Source organism: Melospiza georgiana, chromosome 22 (genome assembly GCF_028018845.1).
Source record: "Melospiza georgiana isolate bMelGeo1 chromosome 22, bMelGeo1.pri, whole genome shotgun sequence".
Lineage (NCBI taxonomy): Eukaryota > Metazoa > Chordata > Aves > Passeriformes > Passerellidae > Melospiza > Melospiza georgiana.
In genome coordinates this window covers 3,407,246-3,429,120 of record NC_080451.1, presented here as the reverse complement: position 1 = coordinate 3,429,120, position 21,875 = coordinate 3,407,246, and the positions used below count along the sequence as shown (strand labels likewise).

General features: G+C 49.5%; 1 pseudogene; it reads right to left on the bottom strand.

Annotated features, from left to right (window-relative positions):
- Positions 1 to 21,875, bottom strand: part of LOC131092456 (zinc finger protein 850-like) — a 603,282-nt pseudogene that overhangs the window by 64,541 nt on the left and 516,866 nt on the right.

Below are 21,875 nucleotides of genomic sequence, written 5' to 3'. Positions count from 1 at the left end.
AGGTGGATGCGCCGGTGGGTGACAAGGTTGGAGCTGTGCTTGAAGCCCATCCTGCATTCAGGGCAGCGGAAGGGCCTCTCCCCAGTGTGAATTCGCTTATGCTGGAGGAGACTGGAACTGATCTGAAACCTCTTCTGACACTCAGGACACTCGTAGGGCCTCTCCCCAGTGTGGATGCGTTGGTGGGTCACAAGGTTGGACCTGTAGCTGAAGCCCTTCCCACATTCCCCACACTCGTAGGGCCATTCCTTGGTGTGGGTCATCTGGTGCTGGATCAGGGTGCTGCTCTGCCTGAAGCTCTTCCCACACTTCAAGCACTTGTAGGGCTTCTCCCCATCATGAGCAGTGGAGAAAAAAACTTGGGCAGAAATCAAACTTGACTCTGCATAAATCACTTTGAAGAATATTTGCTCTTCCCACAAGTAACTTGCGACAAAAGTGTAAACAAATCCCAAATATGAATAAACTGATAATCCAAGTAGTAATGTGGCAATTCCAAGTTTCACCAGTTCCTGCACAGCTCCAGCTCAGCTGCTGACAGGTTCTGATAAAAGAAAAGAAGAAATTTGGCCCAATAGAGATTCTTAAAAGGAAGGGAAGCTCTGTGTAGCAGTCACAAAGGTGACAGGGATGAAGAGAAAAAAGATTCTCAGAATTGGTAAAGAACCCAAGACTAGGAATTCAGGAGTTAATCGGAAATTCAGCTAATTGAGCTGGGCTTCTTGTAGGACATTCAGCAGCTTTGTGTTCCTCACCATGGGGTAAATGAACCTTGTCAGTCTTGATGGTATAATTTGCTCCCTTTCCTCCAGTGATTTTAACAAACATTTCAAGCAAGGACAACAAAATATTTCTTTACACTGGCGACCCACAACACTTATTTTCCTCATCAGTTCTCCTGTAAGTCACTCAGAGGAAGCTGCATCCAATTTTCCAAGAGTTCCTCCAGAGAGAATTGCAACCTCCTCAGAGAAGGGAACCATGCTGTTGTCAAAGGCACTTGGGGTCAGAGAACAGTGCCCTGAACTCACTATGCCAAAATAATGTCACAGTCTAGTTAAGAAAATTGTTAGAAAGAATGCCTCTGCCCCAATTAAGGTGCTAATGAGACCAACTCCAAGGTGGATTTTATTGAACATTAAATGTGAGGTAGAGAGAGATGGAAAGAGAGAAAAGGGGGGGAGAGCAAGGGAGTGACAGGGACAGAGACCTTCCCTGGAGCAGGGCAAGTGTGACATTGTCCCCTGTGTGTGTGGCCTTCCCAGGGTGGGGGTTTTACACCTGAGCCAGTTTGGGTAAGGGGGGTGGTGTTCACCCCCTGAGCAGGGATTACTCCACCGTTTCAGGTTGCCATGCAAGATGCAACCAAATGCATGTTTTCAATCACCATCTTCATCAACTGCTATAAACAGGTGGGGCCGTGTTCTTTATCTCTTCCATGACTCAGCCCTGAAAACGCCCTCCAGGGGAGATATCTTCTGTGAATGGGCCATTGAGTGTCACTGCAGGACTGATAAAATTCCATCATCCCATTGTGGGATGCTCCGCCCAAGGGGCAGAACCAAGCATTTCTACATGGATATAAGCTGAGGCTTGAAACACCAGGAGCACCTCACCTTGCCTACTGGATTCCCAGAGGACAAGAGCTTCATAACCACCACTGGACCTTCAGAGGAAGACCAGACCCTTCTACAGCATTACTGCTTGGAAAGAATCACGTTCTTCACTCCAACATGACTGTAGCCACCATTTAATGGGACTGCTGCCACCATCTTGATCGACAGGGTGTCGGTTATATCCTGACTCTGTCAGTTTAAGGCAGTGTTTCTGTATCATTGCCTTGATCTTCATTTTCTTATTAAATTGTAATTCTGACTTTGACTCTCCCCAGGTTTGCCTTCAAACCAGTACAAAGCTCATTATGCTCATCCCTTGTTTTCCTCCCAAAACAGAGTATCCCATTCCTAAAACTTGGTCAGATGGAGGGAGACACCTCAAGGAAGAGGAAGGAGCCCCGGGACACCCAGGCAGGTGAGGAGGAAGTCAGTGCCCGTTTCTCCTTCTCTCCTGCTCCATCTCACAGCCCAGAAAATCCCCTCGCTGCAGGACAGTCCTGCTGCCAATGCCATCCTTCCGGGGATGCACTGGGGAGATCTCCTTCCCCTTCCCTCTGGCACGGAGGAAAATCCCATCCACTCCTTGTCCTTCCTTCAGAGAAGGCACTAAGGATCCAGATTAGGGACAACAAATCTCCACAGCAGAACCTCAAGGAAGAGGCCATTTTGAGTGGCTCCATGGGACAGGAATCCAATGGGGAGGAAAAGCCCTAGAGATCTCCCATGAGGAGGAGAGGCTCCAAATCCAGTCCAGGGTGCTCTGAGGATGAAAGACCCACCCTGAGCCAGGAAGGTAGACCGAGCTTCAGCCAGAGCTCAGAGCTGGTGGTCCATGGGCAGCTTCATGATGTGGAGAACCCCCCACAAGTGCTGGGAGTGTGGGAAGAGCTTCTGGCAGAGCAGCACCCTGATCAGTCACCAGATGATCTACACTGGGGAATGGCCCTACGAGTGTGGGGAATGTCGGAAGGGCTTCAGCTCTAGCTGTGCCCTTGTCATTCACCAATGCATCCACATTGGGGAGAGGCCCTACGAGTGTCCTGAGTTTCAGAAGAGGTTTCAGATCAGCTCTAGTCTCCTCCGGCATAAGCAGATTCACACAGATGAGAGGCCCTTCCGCTGCCCTTACTGCAGAAAGGGCTTCAAGCACAACACCAACCTCATCAGGCACCGGTGCATCCACACTGGGGAGAGGGAGAGGCCCTACGAGTGTTCCCAGTGTGGAAAGAGGTTTCACATCAGCTCCAGTCTCCTTCAGCACCAGCGGATTCACACAGATGAGAGGCCCTTTCGCTGCCCTGACTGTGGAAAGGGCTTCAAGCGCAACATCACCCTCATCACCTACCGGCGCATCCACCTGGGGAGAGGTCCTACGAGTGTCCCCAGTGTGGGAAGAGCTTCACCCAGATCTCTATCTTAACCAGACACCAACGGATGCATGTCGCAGACATTTTCTTCACAGAAATCCTTTCTTTCAGATTTCTGCGTCTTCTGGAAGGCAGAGGCCTCAGAAGAGAAAGTAAACAATTGTTATCAGCTGCTGTGAAATGTAATGGGATGCACCTTGATTGGCTCAGGCTTCTTGTTTATAATTAAGGGCCAATCACAAAGTGCAAGCTAGGGACAGAGTCCCTGGACACAACTTTGTTATAGATTCTTTCTTTCTATTCTTAGCTTAGCTAGCAAGCTCTGCAACTTCTCTCTTTATTCTATTTAGTATAGTTATAGTGTATTATATATAATATATCAATAAATCCAGCCTTCTGATCAAGAAACAAGATTTACCATCTCTCTCTCACCAGCAGTGACCCACTCCGGATGCTGTGATAGATGTACCTGTAAGGGAAGCTCTGCCAAAGCCCCAATGCAGGAGGACTTTTGTGCACTGCCCCAGCTTCATCCATAATTGGAGGATCCATGTTGGGCAGAGCCCTGGTGATCCCTTTTCCATTCAGATCCATGCTAGGAACACACCTGTCCCGTTTCCTGCTCCTGCCAATGACATGATGTGGGATAGAAGAAGATGAGGGTCTGGCCATGGCTGTGTCATTACATTCACTCCCACCTCGGGTCATTGCCAGGAGCAGGAAAGGGATTCTCTCTCTCTCCCTGAGGAGAAGGGTGTCCTTTCCAGGCAGAAGGAAATATGTGGCCAAGCAGACCCAGTGAGTTGTGTTTTAGTTTTCCCTGTAAACAGGTTTTTTTATCCTTTCTGTTATCAATATTGTTTCTGTTCCATTTGTTCCTTGTCTCGTTTCTGTTCCCAATAAATTGCCCTTACCTCAGCCCAGGATCTTTGCCTTTTGTGCTTTTTACGGGAGGTGGGAGGGCAGCGAGGGCAGCGCGGTTTTAGCAGGAGCAGCAAATTGGGGAATCCCATTCCTGAACCCCAGCCCGTGGAAACCGAGCATCCCAGCTGGTCCCAGCCCTGGTGGCCATGGCAACAGCCTTGGGAGCGGGTCCCTGGCTGGGGCTGTGGGAACCTCTTCCCTCTGGTGCCCAGGGACAGGAGTGGAGGGAACGGCTGCAGCTGAGTCGGGGCAGGCTCAGGTTGGATGTCAGGAAAAGGTTTCTGCCCAGAGGCTGCTGGGGCATTGCCCAGGCTCCCCAGGGAAGGGTCCCAGCTCCAGGGCTCTCAGAGCTGCAGCAGCGTTTGGACAGCGCTGCCAGGCCCAGGCTGGCATTGTTGGGGTGTCCTGTGCAGGGCCAGCCGTTGGACTGGATGATGCTTATGGGTCCCTCCCAGCTCAGCCAATTCTGTGGTTCTGGGATCCCATGAGCCTGGGGATGGGGCTGCCAATGGTTGCCATGGCAATGGGCTGTGGCTGCAGGCCTGAGCTGGTGTCCATGGCAACCACCCCGGCAAAGGATGCTCCATGGAGCTGCCAAGAGACTGACCATAGCAACAGGGGATTGGTGATGGTTGCCATGGAAACTGACCATAGCAACAGGCAGCTGGGGATGGTTGCCATGGCATCTGACCATAGCAACAGGGAGCTGGTGATGGTTGCCATGGAAACTGACCATAGCAACAGGGGGCTGGTGATGGTTGCCATGGAATCTGACCATAGCAACAGGGGCTGGTGATGGTTGCCATGGAAACTGACCATAGCAACAGGGGGCTGGTGATGGTTGCCATGGAAACTGACAATAGCAACAGGGGGCTGGTGATTGTTGCCTGCTAAGGATCAGATTTGTCACAGGCCCTCTGAGGGGTTCCATGGGGACCTTCCAATAGTTTCCAGCCAGTTCCAGAGCCGGGATGTCACAGCCAGAGACAGGGGCTCCATGGAGACCTCCCAGAGGTTTTTGGGGATTGTAAAGAGCCCTGTGGTCAGAGGCAGTCACAGCCATTCCATGGTGACATTCCAGGGGACCTTGGGCTGCAAAGGCACCAATCTGTCACAGGCACTCACAGGGGCTCCATAGTGACATCCCAGGAGTCCCCAGGCTGCCATAGAGCTGGGATCTCCCAGACACTCACAGGTGTTCCTGTCATGGGCACAGTGAGAGCTTTAGACAAAGTTTATCAGAGAAATTCATGTCGGGTCACAAGGTGCAGAAAGGAGCCCCAATAGCCCCTATAGGTCCCCAAATGTCACCGTTGAATCAGGGATGACACAGTCTCAGATCAAAAGGCTAAGGGCTAAAAGCCACCTGTTTTTCCTGTCCTCTTCTTTTAAATCTTGGCTTGCTACGGGTGGACATCACTGGTCATTTAATCAACACATTTCACATGATTGGCCAATTAAGACAACACCCTTCAGTAAACAACTTCATGGAAAAAAAACCAACTTATTACAAACATCATCAGGTTACCAGTTATTAATATTTGGGTTTTTGATGGCCCCTCTGGGAGTTCCCTGGATGGGGAAAACCCTCCTGTAGCAGTTCCGTGCCAGGTAAAAGGAGATGCACAGGACTTCTTTTGGTCTTCACCTTCTTGTTTATTTTATCAATAAACAAGATCAATATCAATATTGTTTATTATTATCATACCTGAAGTTTTATATGCTGTCCACACCAGCCTCATCTTGCTGGAAAAGCACTGCCAAATGACTACAAAATATATGGTTTCAAGGTCTTTTAAAGTTGTCTCATCCAATTAACTCTTAAAATATATATTATTTCTACTTATCTACACATAATTGATCCCTTGACTGTCCACATAACCTCTACACTGTGCTTTCCTTGACCAATCACCCTGAGCCACCAACACTGAAGAAAATGGAATAGATGAAGAAGAAGAAGAAGTAGAAGAAGAAGTAGAAGAAGATGTAGAAGAAGAAGTAGAAGAAGAAGTAGAAGTAGAAGAAGAAGTAGAAGAAGAAGTAGAAGAAGAAGTAGAAGTAGAAGAAGAAGTAGAAGTAGAAGAAGTAGAAGAAGAAGAAGAAGAAGAAGAAGAAGAAGAAGAAGAAGAAGAAGAAGAAGAAGAAGAAGAGGAAAGGGACTACACACAAATTCCTCCATCTTGCTTCCTATCTACACCATACTAAAAAACCCAAAACCTAAATTTCTCACCCAAGTGAAGGAAGAAGAAGAAGAAGAAGAAGAAGAGAGGGACTACACACAAATTCCTCCATCGTGCTTCCTATCTACACCATACTAAAAATCCCAAAACCTAAATTTCTCACCCAAGTGACATGCTATACTACCCTCTAATTTATTTCACACTTTGGTAAATTCTAATCTATCTCAAAGTCCTGGAAGTCCTCTCCATGGGCAAAGGTTAAAGGCAGTGTTTCTCTGGGGGTCAGGACCCCTCAGAGCAGGCAGAGAAATATTCCCTGTGCCCTGGATTCCCACACATTTAAACTAAAATCCCTTATCACTTAACATGTGAAGTTACCCAAAAATGTTTCAGGTAAGTAGGATTAGATGGAGAAGAAATAAAGAATGACAGAAAGACAGAAGATCCATAGAAACACACACACATTAGGTACCAGCTCCTGGGGTTCCAGCATTGCTAAAAGAGGAACCCCAGGAGAAGGCAGGATCCAGACCATGGGCTGGCCTCGTGCTCTGGCTTTTAACCCTTGGGCCGCCACGGGCCCACCCCTGGGGTGGGACTGCCACTTGCTTTTCCAGTCAGAGTCAGGGTAGCACCAGATGCTGGTATGTGATTGATTGATTGATTGATTGATTGACAGCTGGGCTAATCAGAGCTGGGTTAACATCTCCCCTGCTGTGTGATTGACAGCGCTGCCAGGCCAGGGCTGGAGGCAGGGCTCTGTCCCACCACAAACCAAGGCCTGACCCAGCCCTGGCCCCACATGGGCAATCTGAGCATCCCAAGGTGTCTCAGGACATTGATCTCATCCAGCCTCTGACAGAAACCATGGTGGCACTATGGAACCTCATGGAACCATGGGTCAGTTGTGACAATGGAGATCCAAGGAAACTATGGTGAGACTGTGGAATCCAGGAATCATGGAATCAAGGAGACCATTGTGCAAATCATGGGCCCTATGGAAGCAAGGATCTATGATCAAACTGTGGTTTGATTGTGATTGATTTAAAACAGAAACAAGAAGCCATTGTTTCACAGTGAGGCTGTGAGGGGCCAATGGACAGTTGTGACTCTGTTGGGTCTCATGAAACCAAGAAACCATTGTGAAATTGCCAGACCTCATGGAATCAAGGAGAATATTGTGACAGTGTGGGGACCCAGGAAATCTAGGGAACATTGAACAGGTCTGCCTGGTTTGGACTTCTGGGGAATGTCTGACAGGTTCCACTGAATTCGACATGTCGAGGGCCACTTCCCATCTGACTGTGAAGCACTGGGGCTCTGTGCTTTCCTTCCTATGGAAAAGAACTGTCTTTCCTGTCTAGGCTCCCATGGCCGAAATTAGGATTCCACGTCTAAAATTCTCTATATCCAAGGGTTTCTCCCAAAGAAAATCTGCCAATACAGTCAAGTCTGGCTAGCCTCAGCCTCTGGTGACTGTCTCTCATCTTCCCACGGCTTGATTGTTTTTCTCCTTTGGAGACCACTTTGACACTGTGGGGTGTTTTGGAGCCAAAGGGCATTGTCACACTGTAGGAACTTGTGGAACCAAGGAGATCATTGTGACACTGTGGGTACCATAGATCAAAGGGACCATTGTGACACTATGGAGTCTTGAGGAACCATGGAGATCATTGTGACAGTTTGGGGCCTTGTGAAATGCAGGACATCGTAGTGACTCTGCAGGGTACCATGGATCCAAGGGACCATTGTGACACTGTGGGGCCTCATGGAGCCAAGGACATCATTGTGGCTCTGTTGGGGTTTATGGTCCCAAGGGGCCAGTGTGAAGCAGCAGGGCTTTGTGGAACCAAGAGGCCATTGCTGCATTTTATGGCCTTGTGGAGCCAAAAGGTCATTGTGATCCTGGAGGGGATTGTGGATCCATGGAGAGCATTGTGGCATTGCAAGGCCCCATAGAATCATGGAGACCATTGTGACACTGTGGGCCCACACAGAACCAAAGGTCCATCATGACCCTGCAGTGCCTCATGGAAGGAAGGGGCCATTGTGACACTGTGGAAACTTGTGGAGCCAAGGGAATCATTGTGGCACCACTGGAGCCCATGGAACCAAGGGGCCATGGTGACACAGAGGAACTTCATGGAACCAGTAGACCATTATGGCACCATGGGGCCTTGTGGAACCCTGGAGACCATTAAGATCCTTCAGGACTTGTTTAACCAAGGGGCCATTATGACACCTTAGGGCATCATGGAAGCAAGAAAACCATTGTGGCACTGCAAGGCCTCATGGAAACAAGGAGCCATTGTGACGCTGCAGGGCCCTGTGGAAGAAACGGAACATGAAATAGGTGTGGCTGTGGCTGCCTTGGCCTCCCAGGAGTCACCTGACAGGTCTGACTGACCTTGGAATTTGGAAGGCCACTCTCATCAGCCCCTGAAACACCGGTGCTCTGGGCTTTTCTTTTTATGGAAAAGAACTGTCTATTTTCCCCAGGCATCTATGGCCAAAACTTGGATTCCACCTCCAAATTTCTTTGTATCCAAGGATTGCTGCCAGAGAAAAGTTACCAGGACAGACTTGTGCCAGACAGGCTGGTCTTTGATTCCTGAGTGCCAGTACTGACCTGTTTCCCAAACACTAGAAAGTGCTCTGTGCTTTTCTTTTTATGGAAGAAAAACATCGCTCTTCTCCAGGCACAAATGTCGAAAATTAGGATTCCACATTCATAATTTCAAATATCCAAGGATTGCTCCAAGCAAACCTGCCAGGACAGACAGGTCAGGCTTCCCTTGGCCTTTGGTGGCAGCCGTTAATCAGCTCCTGAAACATGGGGCTCCGTGGTTTCCTTCCTATGGAGACCAATGTAACACTGGGAGCCTTGTGAAATGAACGGGCCATTATGACACTTCAGAGCACCATAGATCCAAGGGACCATTGTGACACTGTGGGGCCTCATGGAACCAAGGACATCATTGTGGCTCCGTTGAGCTGCATGATCCCAAGGGGCCAGTGCAAATCAGCAATGTGAGAGTTAGCCCAGCTGTAACTCAGAGTCAGTCAGATTTTACCCCGGAAGAACTGGGCATGAGTTTGAAGTCCTAGGAGTTGTTCTTTTAACTTAGGGTGAGCTTGACAAATCCCCCATAAGCCTTTAGTGTTGTTATGCTAAGTTGTCCAAGTTCTACTCCCCTATTGGTTTATTGGTTACTTGTTTCTTCTATATGGTTATTATTCTGGTTTTCTAGCCTCAAGTGTCTATGTTGTTGCTTCCACTTTGCCTCAAGTTTTAGGATCCTGCCCCTTGTACTGTGCTGGACTTCTCCATGTTTATTGTTTTTCACTCTGTTATTAAAAAGTTCATTTTAAACAACTCCATTGATCCTGCTCCTTTTCATTTTTGCCTCCCTCGCCCTGAAGTCAGGGAACCAGAGAGGTTTGTCGCAGCCACTCTCATTGGGACATTTGGCACCCAAACAGAGACCATGATATTCAGGCCTCCCTGTGTCAGTCACGTCAGCTGGGGTTAGCTGATGGATAGGCCAGTGCTCCCTGGGATTTTGGATTGTGCCAGGCACGGCGGATTCATCATTGCTTCAAGGGACCTTGCCCAGGATCAGCAGGGACAACGACGGTTTCACCTGCATAGGATTGCAGATGGGTTTGGGGAAATGGAAGACTTTTATTGCCCATTTTGCCACTGTGTTTTTGCAATATACACCCACATCCCATAACTGATTTGATGTGTCCCGGTGGCTCCTCCCCATAAGGCAGAGAAAGAGAAAAATGGGCAGCCAGATGTCCAAAGTAGAAAGGAGCATATGCGGATGCTTTCATTCTCACTGATCATGACAAAATATTTTCAAAGAACAAATAAAATCACTCATGAGGTGGATCATTAAAAATTTTCCAGATGCCTCTGCTGATGAAATCCATACCACTGAATTTTGGGACTCAATGGGAATTAAACTGTACAATTTTCGATCAAAAGAGACCACGTTGTATCCCACATGCTCCCCATCTTCCACACCACCCTTGACCTGCAAGCAGCGTGTTGAAAACTCAATCTGTTGGTCACTCCAATCTCAGGACCTCCCCTCAAACCTGCCTTTCTCAGACTTTCAATGATGGTCCAAGATTGCAATGGCTGTGCGGTCTTGCAGCATCATGCCCTGGAGACTCAAGATGGAAGGAGCCTGAATGTGGCTTGGGAGCCCGACCATCCTCCTTCCATCTTGGCTCCTCCACTTCCTGCTACCACAAGCTTCTCTCCTGTCATGGATGAAACTCGAGACTCCACCCCCAAAACTGTGGGTCACACCCCCACTGTCAATCATTCCACCTTCACCCTGGGCCATGCCTCCAGAATTCCACTCCAGAAGTCCACCATCCTAAATCAAGGCCCTTCTTCCCCAACACCTGACAAAATGGCAGCGCCCTTTGCCTAACCCTCTGGCAAAAATTTAACCCCCATGGTCAAAGATACTAAGCCAGATGGTCACACTAATTTTAATCCAAAAGTTCCTGCTCCTAGTTATTCTTCCTCCCCAGAAGACAGTTTGGATTCCCCAGTGCCACACTCAACCCCAGAAGATCCCTAGGAAAGGATCTGGAAACAAGCAGTTAAGGAAGGAGACTGGCAAATATTCTCAAAACTTCTCATTGCCCTGGTATGTTATGAAAGAAGGAGGCAGGATCCCAGGTATCAGCCATTGGTTTACAGGGATATCAGGGATCTGTGTAGGGCAGCTAAAGAGCATAGGAAGGACTTAAACCTTGGTTTAACGGCGTAATGAGGGCAATGTTTACAGCACATATCTTAACTCCCTATGATTTAAAATATATTATGACCATGTTGTTATCACCTACTCACCTACAGAATACAACCTGTGGGAAGGGGGATAGAAGTGTTTACTAAATCAATTAATAGCAGACTATGCTAATAATGAGGCAAGGGCAGAATTGACAATCAACCATCTAGCTGGAGAAGGACAACACAGCCTACCAGATGATCAAGCAACAGGTATCCCCAGAGAAGTATTGGATGATATCAAAAAGATTGCTTTGCAAGCTTTAATCCAGGTATCGGATGGTAGCACCCCCAATTTGGACTACTTTGTGTGACTGCAGCTAAAGCTTTAGGACAATTAGACCATCTTGGGTGCCTGTTAGGAAAGCAAACCAATGCTACCTCCCTGACATGGAGTGGCCTGAACTCAGACACAGAGACCATCTGACATGCCACCTTGCAGAACAGCGATAGAGGTTTTACTCTGGGCAGATGAGCATGGCTGTGTAGACTCTGAGGGCATGTGTTGCGTGAGCCTCTCCAGCCACAGCAAGTCAATCCACAAGAGCATTCAGGCACTGAAGGAAGAGTTCAAGAAGCTTCAAGTGGAAAACAAAGGCTGGTTGAATAAACTCTTCCAATCCAAGGGACAAAAGGGTTTGATGAGGTCTGGCTAAAAGAGGACTATTAATTCTCTTAGTGGCTGTTGTTGTATTGTTAGTTTTTCCATGTTTGTTTGGATGCTTTAAGAAAGCCTTATAAAATTATTTCAGTTCCATCTTTGCTGTAAAACAGAAAGGGGGAAGATACCCAACACAGACTCCTAATGGACTCCTTGGAGGAGAGAATTGGAGGCCAGGATGGAACAAAAACCTCTCAGAGACTCAGTTTGGGAAGGAGAATCCTTAAAAGTACCTAAAAGTATTCTTAAATCCATAAAGTACCTTAAAAACCTTGAGTATCTCAAAGTATTAATGAGCCCCACTGAGTGTCAGTACAAAGCTCTCCAGGGACTCGTTAAAGCAGATAATTGGGGCCATGATTGCACAAACCTCTCACAGAGTCTGTATCAAAAAGGAAAGACCGAGTACCTAAAAATAAGTGACGTACCCTGAAGTATTAATGAGCCCCAGTGAGTGTTGTTACTGACAAAGCCTCTCCAGGGAATAATTACAGCAAATAATTGGAGGCAATGATTGCACAAACCTCTCAGAGAACCAAGGCAAAAGCAAAATTGAAAGTCCTTTGAAAAATCTGCAATCGCTGCAGGGAGCATTAAGGAGCCCCCAGGGCCATTCCTGAGCAAGGCTCCCCAGGGACTCCTTCCAGCAGATCCTTGAGGCCACTGGGATGTGGGCCAGGGGGGGATGCTGAGGGCAGGACAAGGGGCTGACAGTGCCCAGCCTGGCTGGGGCAGTGCCAGGAGGCCCCAGGGCCTCAGAATAAGGTGTCTCCTCCCGGCCCTTGGTGGCACAGACCCTGCTGTGCCCAAGGGCACCAAGACTTGGCTTCTCTATGTCCCCACCTGTCCTCCCTGCTTCCAGTTCTCTACTCTGCCTGGGGCCTGGGGACACTTTCTCAGTCGTGTCCCTCAGTGGGACCCATTAAAAGTCCAAGAAACTTTGCAGTTGGATTCTGGCTTGGAGTTCTGGAGAGGTTTCCTCCGCTCCCTCTCAGGGACTGATGTTCAAGGCTTGAGCACAAAGCCCCAGAGGCTCATTAAAGTCCTTGTGCTGTGTCTATGCTGCTGAGCTGGGCTGGTCTCCTGGCACACAGGCAGCTCCTGGTAAGCAAGAAGAACTTCAAAAGCACATTTCTGTTGATGAGCAGCTCTTCTGCCAGCCCAGCAGGGCTGAGGCACTGCCTGCAGCCACCCCAGGCACAGCACAGAGGCACAGAGAGTTTCAATGAGTCTCTCAAGAACATGTCCAGGCCAATGCTCAGCACAGAAAAGCCCCGTGAGCAGCCCCAGGCTGGCCGTGGGCAGGCTGGGGGCAAACAGCATGGCTGGGGCTCTGCATGCGCCCTGGGGGAGACAGGAAGGAGCAGCAGAGCGGGGCTGATCCATCCCCTGTGCGCTGCACAGCCCAGGGCAGCGTCTCAGAGTGTCCTCATGGAGCTGCCAACAACATCCCCCCTCTGCAGCCCTGGCCTCTCCCCCAGCTCACACAGGTGCCCCATCCTTGCAGGCACAGACACGGCAGCACTGGCTCAGCAGCCCCTGTTTGCATTGCACACAGCAGGCGGGAGCACCCCCATGCTGTTGGTGTGGGGACATGAACCTGAGGGAGCACAAATGCCATCAGCCCCTGTGGCCAGCAAGGGCTGGGGGACACCAGGGAAACCACTCAGCTTTGTCCTGGCCTCTGCAGTCAGCCAGAAAGTTTGTTCCCATCAGCTGGGAGTTTCCTATCCCACTGCAGACGCTGCTGCTCAGAGCCAGGGCTGCCTGGCAGCCACCCCCAAACTGCCCTGAGCATTTCCTTTGCTTCACCTTTGCTTTCTTTACTCTTCCCTTATACAAATTTCTTCATCTTGCCCACCCCTGTTCCCTCCCCTGCAAACAGCCCATCCCTGGTTGCCCTTTCCTCTCCAGCCCCACTCCCCATTGCAATTCCTTACTTGGCACCATGGGAACGTCCTTTGGGCAGCAGGATCATCCTGCAAGTGCTGCAGGAATTGTCTGCAGGCTCCTGCAGTGCCTGGTGCTGCTCCCTTGCCAGAGGCACCCCAGGCCAAGGGGGCACATCTGGGCTGCTGTGTCTGGCTCTGGGGCTCCCTGTTCTGGGCAGTGAGGAGGAGCTGCAGAGTCTCTGCAGGACGGACAGGATGGGCTTTGGGGCTGGCGGGAGAAGCTGAGGGACCTGGGCTGCTGGAGCTTCTGAAGAGGAGGCCAAGGGCTCATCCTGCAACTGCTCCAAGGGTGGTTTCAGAGAATCCCAGAATGAGCAAGGTTGGAAAAGTCCTTGGAGGTCATCAAGTCCAACCTGTGCCCTGACACTTTCTTGTCTCACCTGAGCCTCCTCTTCTCCAGTATAAAAACTCCCAGCTCTCTCAGCCACTCCTCACAGCACTTGTGTTCCAGACCCCTCATCAGCCTTGCTGCCCTTCTCTGGACATGCTCCAGTCCCTCCATGTCCTTACTAATTAGGGGGGCCTAGAACTGCAAACAGCACTTGAGGCACTGTGCAAGCAGTGCTGAGCACAGGGGAACAATCCCTGCCCTGCTCCTGCTGGCCACACCATTCCTGATCCAGGCCAGGAGCCATTGGCCTTCTTGGCCACCCGGGCACCCTGCTGGCTCATGTCCAGCCTGCTGTCCATCAGTCCCTGTAGGTCCCTTTCTGCCTGGCTGCTCTCCAGCCACTCTGTCCCCAGCCTGTAGTGCTGCAGGGGTTTTTGTGACCAAAGTGCAGGACCTGGCACTTGGACTTCTTAACCCTCACATTGTTGGATTTGGGCCCTGGATCCTGCCTGTTCAGGGCCCTGTGCAGAGCCCTCCTGCCCTCCAGCAGATCCACACTCCCAGACAACTTGGTGTTACCAGGGTTCCATGAGGCCTCCCAGTGTCACAATGTTCCTTTGGTTCCATGGGCCCCTTTATGTCACAAAGTCCCTTGGATCCTTGGGCCCCTGCAGTGTCACAATGTCCCTTGGTCCCCCAAGGCCCTGCATTGTCACAATGGACCGTTTGTTCCATGAGATCTGGCAGTGCAGCAATGTCAATGTGATATTTTCTGAAAATTCCCTTCGCCAGGATTTCTTCTCCTGGGAAGATGAGAAGCCTCAGCTTCTCTGTGTTTTGCTTCTCTGGAATGTGGTCTGGAGATTGTTTATCCAAACATGTGAATTGTTTTAACTAATGACCAATCACCACCAACTGTATTGGACCCTGAGGAGTCAGTAGTGAGTTTTCATTATCATTCTTGTTAAGCCTTCTGTCTGTATTCTTCTTTTTCTAAAGTATAGTTTTTGAAAAGCATAATATAATATGATATGATATGATATGATATGATATGATATGATATGATATAATATAATATAATATAATATAATATAATATAATATAATATAATATAATATAATATAATATAATATAATATAATATAATATAATATAAATCAGCTCTCTGAGAACATGGAGTCAGATTCTCACCTCTCACCTCGTCCTGAGCACCTCACAAACACCACACAGCAATGCTCTTCTTGATTCCACAGTGTCACAATGGCCCCTTGGCTCTGTGCTGCCATGTCTTACACAGTGTCACCATGGTCCTCTTAGCGCCACCAGGCCCCACAGTGTCACAATGGCCCCTTGCTTCCCCATGGCCCTGTAGTGTTACAATCATCAGAGAATCCACCAGACTGCAAAAGACCTTGGAGAGCAACAAGTCCACCTTGTCACCCAGACCATGGCGGTGAGTGCCACATCCAGTCTTTCCTTAAACACTTCCAGGGACGGTGACTCACCCATCTCCCTGGGCAGCCTGTGACCTAACATTGTGCTGCCCAACGTGTGCCAAGAACAGAGGGAAGATCACTGTCCTGGTCCTCCTGGCCACACCGTTCCTGATCCATAGGAGTGCCAGGGGTTGGATAAGGGAAATGGTGGGGAGAGGGTGAGGGCAAAGTTTTATTGATTGTCAGCCATGAAGAATTTTGATTTTCATATTTATTCAGACTTCATTAGAAGGTGCTAGAGATCAATACCAAACGACATAGCTGATAAAAATTTATAGTCAGGAAATGAACACTAAACAGGAAAAAAACAGTTCTCTCTCTGCATTTTTTTCAACATAGTATATTCACTTTGAATACACTTCTGTAATCTTTCTAATTAACCACAGAAGAATTGAAAACTTCAATTATTCCAAGGGGCTTTTCTTTTTCAAGCGTTTTGCAAAAGTATTTATGAACATTTGTCACTAAATTCCTGAAATGAAGAGCTCAAGAAAGAAGAGGCCTCTAGAGGAGTAAAATTCATCAGCATTCTCCAAGTGGCTGAGAATCCATCCCCATCAGAGCAGCAATGAACAGAAATGGGCACAGCTTTGTGGCTGCCCCAGCCCTGGGATGGGCCCTGGGCCTGGAGCAGGAGCAGCTCTTGAGGGCCCCAAGGCCGCGGCTCTTGTGCTGCCCTGGGCAGATGGGATGGCAGCAGGGGCTGCAGAGCTCTCAGCACCTCAGCCCGAGGGGAGCAGGGCAGCCAGGGAGCCTCCTTTGGCCTTGGCCAAGCACCTTCCCCCATGGCTGGGGCTGAGTCCTGTGGCAGCTGCAGCTGCTGCTGTGCCCTTGCCAGAGACTGAGGCCGTGGGGCAGTGCCCAGAGCAGCCTGGCCTGAGCAGAGCTGTGGGGCCAGAGCCGGCTGGGCTGGGCTGGGGAGAGGCCCTTGGTGCTGCCCAGAGCTCAGGGCAGCTGGCAGAGCTTGCAGAGAGCTGGGCTAGGCTCAGAGAGCCTGGCCCAAAAACCATCAGTGTCCATCTCAGCCTGGCTGAGCATGCAGGGGCAGGACTCAGGCCAGGCCTTGTGGGGTAGGGCCAGCGCCTGTGCAAGGCATTGCAAACAGGCAAGTGGCCCAGAGAGGAGGCTACTCTGTGCCCTGGGTGGCATGGACAGAGCAGGAAGGGGCCCCAGGACATTTATCAGGACCAGCCTCTGTGCCCTGGCCTTGGCAGCCCTGGCTGCTGAGCCCAGCTTTGGCCTGGGCTGAGTTTGTCTGTGGCCCAACTCCATCCTCCTGCAGGTCTCAGGGCCTGTTCCCAGCCATGGCCAGCCCTGGCTGCCTCTCTACTGTCCCAGAGGCCGGCAGAGCCCGGGGCAGGGCAGTCTGTGCAGCCCCACAGGTGCCAAGGCTCTTCAGGAGCTGGCAGAGGCTGCCCAGCAGGGAGGCCATGGGACACAGAGCCCCAAGGCTGCTGTGGGCACCACAGCACAGGGGCCCTTCCCAGCCGCAATGCTCCTGGCCTGGGCTGGGCCTGCACAGGGGCTGGGCCACCATGACTGGGCCAGCACAGGGCCACAAAGGGGCCACGCAGCCGCTGCCGGGGCTGACAGCAAGGCCAGGCACACACAAGCAATTGCTGAGCATGGCCTGCACTGGCCAGGCCTGACTGGGCCAAAGGCAGAGCTCAGCTGCCCTTGGGGGCTGCAGCAACAATCCAGAGCCCAAAGAGCCTCCATAGCTGTGCTGGAGACCAAGGCTGCAGGAGGGAAATGCAGGGCTGCTGTGGGATGGGGAGGGCATTGAATTCCAGCACACATCTCAGCTCTCTGATGATCCTGGCACCATGCTGGGCCCCGTTTCAGACTGGAGCAGAGCAGATATTGATGGGACAGGAGCCCTGCGGGGCTGTCAGGGACCTGCAGCTTGCAAGGTGCTCTGTTCTCCCTCAGGTGCTCTCAGAGAGATCCAGTCCCAGCTGGGCACCTCAGGGCACAAAGTGGCACGGCCTGTTCATGGGCACACAACTGATGTCTGCCTGGAAATGGGCACAGGTGTTAATACCTGTTAGTTTCATTATATACAAAAAAAAACCTTTATTAGCTGGGTCATTTGAGTATTTTTAAGGAATGGCACAATTTTCCCAGCAGGAACAGGAATTTCCTGGATGTGTACAGATGACAGCAGGAGAAATACTGATCTTGCCTTCCACTGATGTCACCAATTTTCTGTTTATTACTTCCTCTCCATTTTCCTTCAGGTGTTTTCAGCTCTACTGTTGAAATGGCCATGTCTAAGGACCTCTTCTTTTACAGCAGGTGGATTTATGTACTTCTACTGCTCTCTGATTTCCTCCTCTAGATGTTCTCTGGTAATCCAAGTGTCTCTCAACTGAATGGCTTCATGCTTTGAGCTGCAAGAAATTGCCCAATAGTTCTGAAGTTCAAATAAATTTATAATAAATATAATCTTAATTGTGTTTTTATCTATCACAGAATTACTTTATGTCTTTGTCTAAAACGGTTCCTGTACAGTAATCCCTTGGGGATGGTGGGCATGTCAAATGCCGCTGGGACATCCCAGAGAGCTGAGGAAAGAGCTGTGATGGTTGTTAAACCGTTCAAATATTCAACTTGTGTTTGTTGGCAAGAAACCTTTCTGTGCCTCTGAGTGTCACCAGGCCCTGAGCCCAAAGGACACAAACCTGAGGAGTTGTGGTTCCCACTGCAGGGGCTGCACTTGGACCTTGGCTCTGCACAGGAGAGCTCTTCATCCCCTTTCTCTCTTTTCCTTCCTCTGGCCATGGAGGGAGCTCCTGACTTCAGCCTGTGACTGGTGTGTGCAAAGAGCAAATCTGGGCAGAATTGGGGCAGGGAGGGTTTGGGAGGACCTTGGGATCTGTGCTGGCACAGAAGGTGTTTTCCATTGCTCTGAGACTGTCTGCTGTAGAAAGTAGATTTAATATCTAGCAGAGGAATGACTTTTGAATTTTATGGAGCTGTGCCTTCCCTTGGGTTTTATTGACTGACAATAAATGAACATCCCTCTGTGTCTCGGGCAGCTCCTTCTCCAAGGAAAGCAGGTGGGAGTTGGAGCCAAGGAACTGAAAGCTGCAGGTGCAGCCTGGGCTGGAGGGAGCCCAGATTTGCACAAGGCTGCTCTGAGTGCCAGGGCTTGGATGGGGGAAATGGTGGGGTGGGGGTAGGGACAGAGTCTGATTGATTGTCAGCCATGAAGGATCTTGATTTTCATATCTATTCAAATTGCATGAGGAGGTACTTGGATTCAGTGTCAATTGGAGATTGTACATATCAATGAATTAACAGGAAACAAAACTAAAACTTGACCTAAAAAATCTTTTCTTGCTGTCTTTTTAAATATCATGTTATCACTTTGAATACACTACAGAGATCTACTAAACTACAAATTATTTGGAAACTGAAATAAAATTATTCCCATAGGCTTGGCTGGTTAAGTTGTTCTGAATGTTAATTGAGCTCTGGGACACTGAATTCCTGCACTGAAGAGCTGAAGCCTGAACAAACCTCTAGAGCATTACTTGGATTCAATGTCAATTGGAGATTGCACATATCAATGAATTAACAGGGAAAAAAACCTAAACAGGGCATAAAAATATGTTTTGTCACTGTCTTTTTAAATATATTGCATTCACATTGAATAGGCTTCTGACATCTGTCTAATTAACCAGAAATTTTGAAAATTGAAAGCAAATTATTCCCAGAGGTGTGGCTTGTTAAGGTGTTCTGAATGTTAATGAGCCCTGGGACACTGAATTCCTGCACTGAAGAGCTGAAGGCTGAACAAGCCTCTGGAGCAGGAAAATTCAGCAGCAGGCTCCAAGTTGCTGAGGATATCAGCAGCCCCCACTGAGGCCATCCCTGCCCAGAGACCGTGGGGGAATGGGCAGACAGGGAGAGCGTCCCTGGGGCTGGGGCAGCACAACTCAGAGGCACCAGCGGCTCCAACTGGGAAATGGAGTGTGGAATGTGGCTGGGAGAGCCCTGCCTGGGCTGTGCCAAGCAGGGCACACAAGCCCTGACTCCCATCCCCCAAACAACTCTCTCAGTGAGACATTTTAAAGGAATTACAATTATTTGTGTTTTCTGAGTTGGATATACTGGAGAAATACCAACTGGAGATTCTTAGGAGCTCAAAACAACTAGACAGTCTTTATTGTGAACTTTATAAAATCAGAGAAACTTTGGCAAAATGTTTAATACAACATTCAATCAACAGAAAATACTTCTCAAAGCCTTGTTTTGGCCCATTCAATTTCATAAACACTAAACCTTTTCAATTTAAAATTAATCAAAATTTTAAAGAGGGCAGAAAAAGAAGATGACACAGAAAGAGAGAAAGGCAAAAATTATTTAGAGAAGCACACACAGCTACCAACTCCTGGATTCCAGTGGTGTACAAATGGGAATTCCAAGAGGATGCAGGGTCAAGATGTGTGCTTGCCTTGTAGTCTTAAATACCACAAGACTTCAATACCCCTTGGTCTTGCTGGGCCCTTCCCCCAGGTGGGGTCATTTGGTTACTCAGGAGCTGGGCTGGGGGCTGCAGAGGTGGCTGTGGAGCATTGCCTGTGCTGTGCCAGGGACTGGCAGACACTGCTGGGCTGGGATAGAGGTTCTGGTTGGATTGGGGTTCCAGGGCAGGGCAGGGCTGGACCTTCCCCTTCCTCCCACACACAATAAATGTTTCCACCAACAATCTCCTCCAGTCTGTCACAATAAGGAATGTTGGAGGTGAAATCCCAATTCTGGTCATGGGTACCTGGACAAGAAGGACAGTTCTTTTCCATAGGAAGGAAAGGATGGAGCCCCAGTGTTTCTGCCACAGATGAGAAGTCACTCTCAACATGCAAGGTCAGCTGGGCCAGCGAAGTGGTCCCAGGGAGGCCAAACCAGCCAGACCTGTTCCATGTTCTTTTGGTTTTAGGGTGCCCCATGGTGTCACAATGGCACCTTGGATCCATGGGGCCTCGCAGTGCCATAATGGTGCCTTGATTCAATGGGGTCCAGCAGTGTGACAATAGACACTTCTTTTGATTGAGTTCCACAGTGTCACAATGGCCCCAAGGTTCCAGATGTCCCTGCAGTGTCACAATGGTCCCAACGATTCCATGAAGCCTTGCAGTGTCACAGTGGTCTCCATGGTTCCCCACACCCCACAAATTCACAGGACTCCTCTGTTCCATGAGCTCTGCAATGTCACAATGACCTTTGGACGGTGAAGGTTTGCTGTGTCACAATGGTCTCCTTTGGCTCCACAGTGTCACAATGGACCACTGATGACATGAGGCCTTGCAATGTCATAATGGATCTTTGGTTCCATGCAGCCCTGCAGTGTCACAAAGGCCTCTTGATTTCACCAGGCCCCATAGTATCACAATGGTCCTCTTGGTTCTGTGGGGACGCCCAGGGTCACAATGGTCTCCATGATTCAGAGTCCCCTCAGTGTCACTATGGCCCCTTGGTTCCATGAGGCTGTGAATTTACTTAATGGTGTCCATCATTCCATGAGGCCTTGCAATGTCACAATGGACCTTTGACTCTGTGGAATCTTGAAGTGTCACAATGGTCCCTTGGTTCCATGGCCCTGTGTTGCTGAATTCCCCCTCCCACTTCTCAGGCCGCCCTGCCAGATGAGAAATGCTCCTTGGGCCTCGGCCTTGGCCAACAGCCCCTGGGCTCAGCTCCTCTGCAGCTCATCAAAAACACTGTCTGCTCCAGGCACTGCTGCTGCCCAACCAGCTCCTGGTTCCTGTAGGAGCAGCCCTGGGAACTGGTTTGGTTCCCTCAGTGGCACAACATCCCTGTTCTCACATTGCCAAAGAAAACTCTTGATGCCAAGTGGGGCCAGGATGAACCATTGCTGGGACTGAAGCCCCTCTCTTGGGGCCCTGCAAACAGTGCTCCAAAAGGAGCCCTTGGAGCTCTCCTGGGCCAGCGACTCCTTCTGAGTGGGGCCTCTCCCAGCCGGGAACTCCCCCGTTTGCTGCACTTGGGGATCCCAAACAACGACAGAGCCTGGGCCGATCCCCCCACTCCTCCAAGCTCAACCCTTTGCCCTTTGCTGGGGATATGATAAAGGATCCACAGCGAGCATTTCCTGCCCTCAGGGGAATTGCTCACAGGTGCCTGCACTGACTCTTTGTGTCTGTGTGTACACAGGAGTGCCTGTGCTGGGGAAATGTGGGAGAAATGCTGCTCTCGGAGGCGTATGAGTGCCTTGGATAGCTGAGTCAGTCAGGCCTGTAAATGAGGTTAAGTCATGAAGTTTAAGCTAAGTTAAATGCTGCTAAGAGTTGTTTTGCTAAGGTGTTAAGTTTAATTTAAGTTATTAGGTAAGTTAAATATTGTTAAGTGTTATTCCTCTTTTAAATTGCTAAGTCAAATGTTTTAAGTAAGTTTAAATTCTGTTAAGCTCTGTTCTTTTGCTAAATTGTGAAGTTGAAAATGTCAGTAAAGGTAAAGTTGTAGGTTAAGTCCTGTTAAGTTTGAGCCCTGTTAAGCTTTTAGGCCGTATT